Source organism: Psammomys obesus, unplaced genomic scaffold, assembly GCF_907164565.1.
Source record: "Psammomys obesus unplaced genomic scaffold, mPsaObe1.curated_primary_1811, whole genome shotgun sequence".
NCBI classification, from domain to species: domain Eukaryota; kingdom Metazoa; phylum Chordata; class Mammalia; order Rodentia; family Muridae; genus Psammomys; species Psammomys obesus.
The window spans coordinates 26,417,400-26,423,496 of record NW_026593286.1 but is presented as its reverse complement, the minus strand read 5'-3'; positions in this window follow the sequence as shown (position 1 = coordinate 26,423,496).

Sequence of the window (6,097 nt, the reverse complement as noted above, 5' to 3'; positions counted from 1 at the left end):
GTGCAGTATCTGTTGAAATGTTAGAATATTCCCCAAATCCCTCACAAATAAGCCAACGTCCTCGTCCTGCTAGAAAGGCATGTTGCCTGGGTAACCTGCCATCTTGGGTTGTTTAAAACATCTAGGACCTGCACGTGACCTTCTGTGCTGTCCTTGTCACTTTGTTTTAGTTAACGTGAAGAGGGACCATTCAAACCAAGGAGTTACAATCATTTACTTCAGCAAAGAATTTGCTCTTTGAGCCAAAGATCCTCAGAGGATGGTTTATGGTCTTAAGTAAAGTCATTCCTGATAAATATGCCTCTTAAACTACCCACAGGACACGGCTCACTCCTTCCCAATCACATTCTAACAATGGCTCAACTCACACCTGACAGAACCAGTTACAGTGATGGGAACTGAGGGGCTGTGACAAAAAAAAAAAATTTAAAAGAGAGAGAGAGCACACTCATTTACACAGCTCCACACACCAGCTGCCAGGCTCTCACGCCGTCAGTTATCTGCAGCCTAATCTCCATTGTGAAAGACAGATGATTTAAAGATTTAAATTGGTAGGACAGTGATCATCTGTGACCTTAGTGCTACCCTGGAGACCAGCTGGTGCCTGGACCAGGCGAACTGAGCCTAGGAGCCTTTGCATGGTCACAGGACTTTAGTCCAGCTGCCCCCATCAGCTGCTCTCCATCAGGAGCTTCAATTTATTAACCCCTCGCTGTCCCCTCTAAAACGTCACCGAGAAATAAGTCCCCCCACCTCATGCCTCTTCGTAGTTCTCATGATGGCTGATGGCTGACCCAAAAGTAGATGAAGGGAGATGGAAGAAAAGTGACCTTTCCTTCAAAGAGAAATCAATTAAGCAAGCAAATTTTCTGTCCCCAAAGAGCAGGGTAGCTACAAGACTAGGGACAGCTATTTAAATGTGGCAAGGCCAACAGCTTTTTAAATGACTTCATGAATAGCATTGGAAACTAGCCTTTGGGGCCAATTCTCTATTTTAAAAAAAATGAAAATCATACCTCCTTTTACAGGACTTCTGAAAGGCCTTCACCATTATTCTCTTCCCCATAAGCAGACACTTTACATAGGAGGGTAGTTTCCCTAAGTGTAAGAGCCGAGAAGCAGGGTTGCTGGGGATGTGACATGGGACACTTTGCCACTGCTTCAGCTCTAATCGTGATGAATGTGATGGTTTGAGTACATCTGCCTAAAGTCACAAGTCTGAGGCAGCCACATCTGGAGCCTGGTGCTATTTCATCTCTAATTTAATAGCCGTCTTCCCAGTTCTGAAGCTGACAAAGGACTTGAGAGTAGAAAAATGAAAGGGTGATCACTAAACTTTGTTGGCTTCCAAGCACTCCCTCTTGCCTTGGGGAAATTTATCTCCTATCCCACTGAAGACACTGCTGAGGAAACAGTCATAACTCAATAATAGGGCTCACAAGATTTTCCAGAGATTGACGTTCTTCGTATTCCTTTGACCTGCGGCTTAGGTCAAACCTCTATCATGGACGTTTCTTGTCATGCTGCCGGTTCAGGGTCCCCAGTTCATCCAGGGGGTAAAGCAAACACTGGCTGCCGTTTTCAGAACTAATTCAGTGCTTTGCCCTTTGTCTGTAGATTTTGATGAGCCTCTTGCATCACTGTGCCAATCCCAAGTTATCATCTTTAAAGTTGTGTTTATTTATTTCATTTTCTCATTAACATTTTCACATAGCTGCTGCCAATAATATTTTTCTTGTTTCCATCCCTTTTGAATACTGGTATCTACAAATGAGCCTTTGCTTCATGTACAACTCATATAAACATCTAAGGGACTCCTATCATGTTCAAACTATGAGGCTAGGTGCCAACAGCCTAAATAGGGACCAAGAGATAATCCCTGCTATAGGAATTAGCTTTCCCCCTGGTTAGAACCAAGAAGCTGGACACCAGCAACTTATTGAAAGAAGATATTTGGAGGGGGAGCATATGGTTCCAGAAGATCGAGGCTGTGCTTACCTGATTACTTAGGTAAAATATCTTGGCAGAAGAAACATGCTACGGAGTAGAGCTGTTTGTTCACTTCCTAGCCCACCTGGGCTCAGAGCAAAATAGGAAGCATCTGGGGATGATATACCCCAAGAACCCACACTCCTCCCCATCCCCTGCCTTCAGCGGTACCCCAGAGCCCATGTTTTCACAACCTCACAAAATAACAGCAGCAGCTAGGGACCAATCCTTTGAGACAGGAGCCTCTAGAAGATCACTAAGCTTCAAACCACAACATGGCTTCAGTGTGGATGGGTGCTCATTATCAAGGGAAGACCCAAAGATAGAGTGTCAAAAAAAAAAAAACAGAACCAAGGCCAGAAGGAACTGGCTGGGGTTAAGAAGGTGGCAGACGCCAAGAAATCAGGGTCTAATGTAGAAGCAGACTGTGTCAGGATGTGACTGCTCCAGTTCCTGCCCCCAGAACTCGCAGCTGGAGGAGCTTCCCACATAGTCATGGAGGAAGGAACAGTACACCGATGGCTAGGAACCAGCCATGTGACTTTACCATATTACTTCTCCCTGGGGAGGGAGGGGAGTCCAGGCCACTCCTACAAACTGCCAAAGGGCTCCCAACACCCAAGGCTCAGGGAACCTTGCAGAAGTAGGAGGCGGAGATTGTAAGAGCCAGAGGGTCAAGGAGCTGTGAGACTGTATTCCCTAGCAGCCTCAGAAGCTATTCCTATAAAATATTGCCAGCGTGTCTCCCCAAACATGAGCTAAACAAAGAAGCACTAACAAACATGCCAAACTGGATGGAGAAAGGCCCACAAGGCAAAGTACAAAAAACCTACACAAAAACCCAACAGGCAAGGGAGTAAAGATGGAGCAGGGGAGGCAGCCCTCCCCATGGAAGAGGGTACCAACTGGTTGTCCAGTGCCAAACGATCAGCCCTGAAAACATGGACACAAGCATTATTATAAGAACTCAACAGGTTATGTTTAATAATCTATATGTACATACAAATACATACATGCGTACAATAACAATGAAAAAAAAAAAGCCTATGGATTTGAAGGAGACCAGGGAGGAGTATATGAGAGGGCTGAGAATGCATAGAAACATTGTAACTCAAGCACAATCTCAAAAACAAACAAGAACAAAAACACCAACAAACGGAAATCAACATTGGAAAAAAAAAAAAAGTGAAACTAATTGCTGAAGCTTGCATTTTGCAAAACACCAAAGACTGTATGTGGCTGTGTATCTACTTTCACACATTCACACATATGATACATACGAACTCTTGAGGTGGAAAATAAAGTCTTTGTATCCAGAGGTGTGCGGGGTGGCTCCTAGATTCTGGGTGTGGCATGTGAAAATCGGGGATCCTGAAGCCAGGCCCCTCGATGTACACGTGGGTAGATGAGTGAGCGGCACCCGCAGGGTCAGAAACCCACAGTCATCGCTAGTGACCTCCATAAAAGGCCCTGATCCCCTTCGGTCACTCCTCAGATACACCGACCCCTCTAGCAGCGCCTCCAGCAATCCACTTCCGACTGCCTTTTTATGACTTAACAACACAGTTTTTCCTCGAATTTTATGGCATTTCATTAAAGCCGCCAGAAGGTGATACTGCCCCTTTTTCTAGGAGTGAAATAAATTCCAGTTTTATCGCTTCTGGAAATGCCGGAGCAGCTGTCAGGACATTTGATAGATTTTCTCAATTACAGCACTTGTGGAGCATTTTATACTTAAGGTCTGCGCCATCGCCCCACGCAGTACATGTGAGGTTTTTCTTTCCTCTCTTGTACCTTGCGCATCTTTCCCAGTTTAATGACCAATTTATTATTTTTTCCCTTTTATTTCTCCTTACTCCCTCTCTCTCTCTCTCTCTCTTTTTTTTCTGCATTCGGTTTCTCTTTTCACTGTTTGGTTTGGAGAAGGATACATTTCTCATAGAAATTAACATTCTTCACAGAAGAAAAGGGAAGAAAATCAGAACCTGAAGAAGAAGAAGAAGAAGGAAGAAAGAAATAGGTTAAAATTTAAAAGCAAATCAATTTTTCCTTTGGGGAGTTTCCCGCTAATGTAGATCACCACTGGCACATGCGCTATTTATTAACCTGACGTGACATATGTTGGGATTTTTCCTCCTAATGGGATAAAGAACTCTGGGTGTGTGACTTCTCACACCAATAAAGCTCTTCGTTGGTGCATTTCCTCATTATCAAAATAGAGAATATCGTCTGTCTTCGATAACTTCGTGGATTATTCAGTACTGCAGAAGCACGGTCCCAATGGATGTTAAATAAATAAAAAAGGTTAATGCGCCATGAAGGCATAGCAGCGGGCGAAGCAACCAGGCTATGGATGCGATGGGAAACACTCTTTGGCTTTCAGCGTATCCTTTGTGGTGGTGGTGGCGGTGGCGGTGGCGGCGGCTGCTGCTGTTGCGTTTGTTGTTGTTGGGGGTCTTTAACTGGTTAGGCATGTTTCATTTGTGTTGACTTTTCTGTTGTGTTGTTGGGAGTGGCAGCTATTCACGTGTGGAGGTATTGGCTCATGTGTGTGCAGGCCGGAGACAAACTTCAGATGTCGCTCTTCAGTAGCCGTCCCCCTTGCTCATACAGACAGGGCTTCTTACCGTGACCCCCGAGCTCACTAATTAGTCCACTCTTCCTGACCAGCGACCCTCAGGGTTACACCCGTCTTTTCCAACCCAGCCGGCATGGGAATTGCAAATGCCACCATGCCAGACTGTGGATATGAGTGCCGGAAGTCAAAGTCGCATCGTTAGGCAGGGACGGCAAGTGTCTGATCAGCAGAGCCGTCTCCCCAGTCCCTGGTTTGGGTTCTGACACGGGGCTATGTTGCCCCAGCTGGCCTAGAACTCACTATGTAGACCAAGCTACCCTCAAAGTTGTGGTGATCCTCATGCTGTCACCCTATGAGGAAGAGTTACGGGTGAGTAACAGAATCTTACTGGACAATGGTGATGTGTGCATGCCATCCCTACACTCGGAGGGTAAACCACGAGTGTGAAGCCAACTTGGGCTAAGTACTGATAACCTGTCTCAAAGAGAGAGAGAGGAAAACTAATAAATGCGTGCTGAATAAACACGGAACACGATGCTGGACTTAGGCTAGGCTTTATTAATGTTGTTATTTTAATTGAATGAAGTCTAACTTCTCAGGTGTTTCCTGTTATTGCCCCCCCCCTAAAAAGACGACAAATGAGCTGATTTCTAATATTATTAGTGAGTTTTGTTGGATTCTGAAGTTGTATCTCCGTGGAGTCATGTGGTGTATGCTCTTTGGCTTCTCAGCCACACTATCCTTGTAAGATTAACACATGCTGTCATATGAAGCTACGGCTGTGTCTTACTTCAGTAATGTGAGTGCAACCATCATAGTTACTTCTCCTGCTTTTGATGGACGAGGGCTCTTTCTGAGCAGGAATTAAATGAACACTTATTAAGAGTATATATGTTTGCGATGTTAGAAGAAATTACACATTTTCTTTGTGCGTGTCACCTAAAACTGGAATGGTTAAATAAAAATAAGTAAACACACATTTTAGAAGGTTTTACCAAACAGAACATCACCAGCAATATTAGGATTCGGTTCTATGTCTTCATAATCATTATCGTTCTTTTTTTAGCATTCTGAAATAGGTAGAGAAACCCCACCATTGCCTTAATTTGCTTGTCCCTGATGGTGATTTATTTCCTCTACTCCGGTTGCTCTGACAAGAGAAATTCATTCTTCGAGGTTCTTTGTACCGGAATTCTGGACTCAAGGAGACAACAGAGTTGTGTTCATTTCATAGGGTCTAGAAAAGAATTCATCCCATGATTTTTCCAGGCCCTGAGGCTGTTGGTTTTCCTTGGTCTATGTTTGTCTTACTGATTTCTTATGACTTCTTTTATTAGCCTTAATACAAATTCACTGTCAGAGATAGTTTTTATACTTCTTTGGTCACTCTGTAACTTGACTTTCCACTCTTGTAATTGTGCCTGGCTCTTGCATTTTAATAGATTAATAAGTAGGTTCAGAGAAATCCAGTGACATTTCCAGAGGCACATCTAATCAGAAAAGGGGAAATATTTTCAACTGCATGTCCAT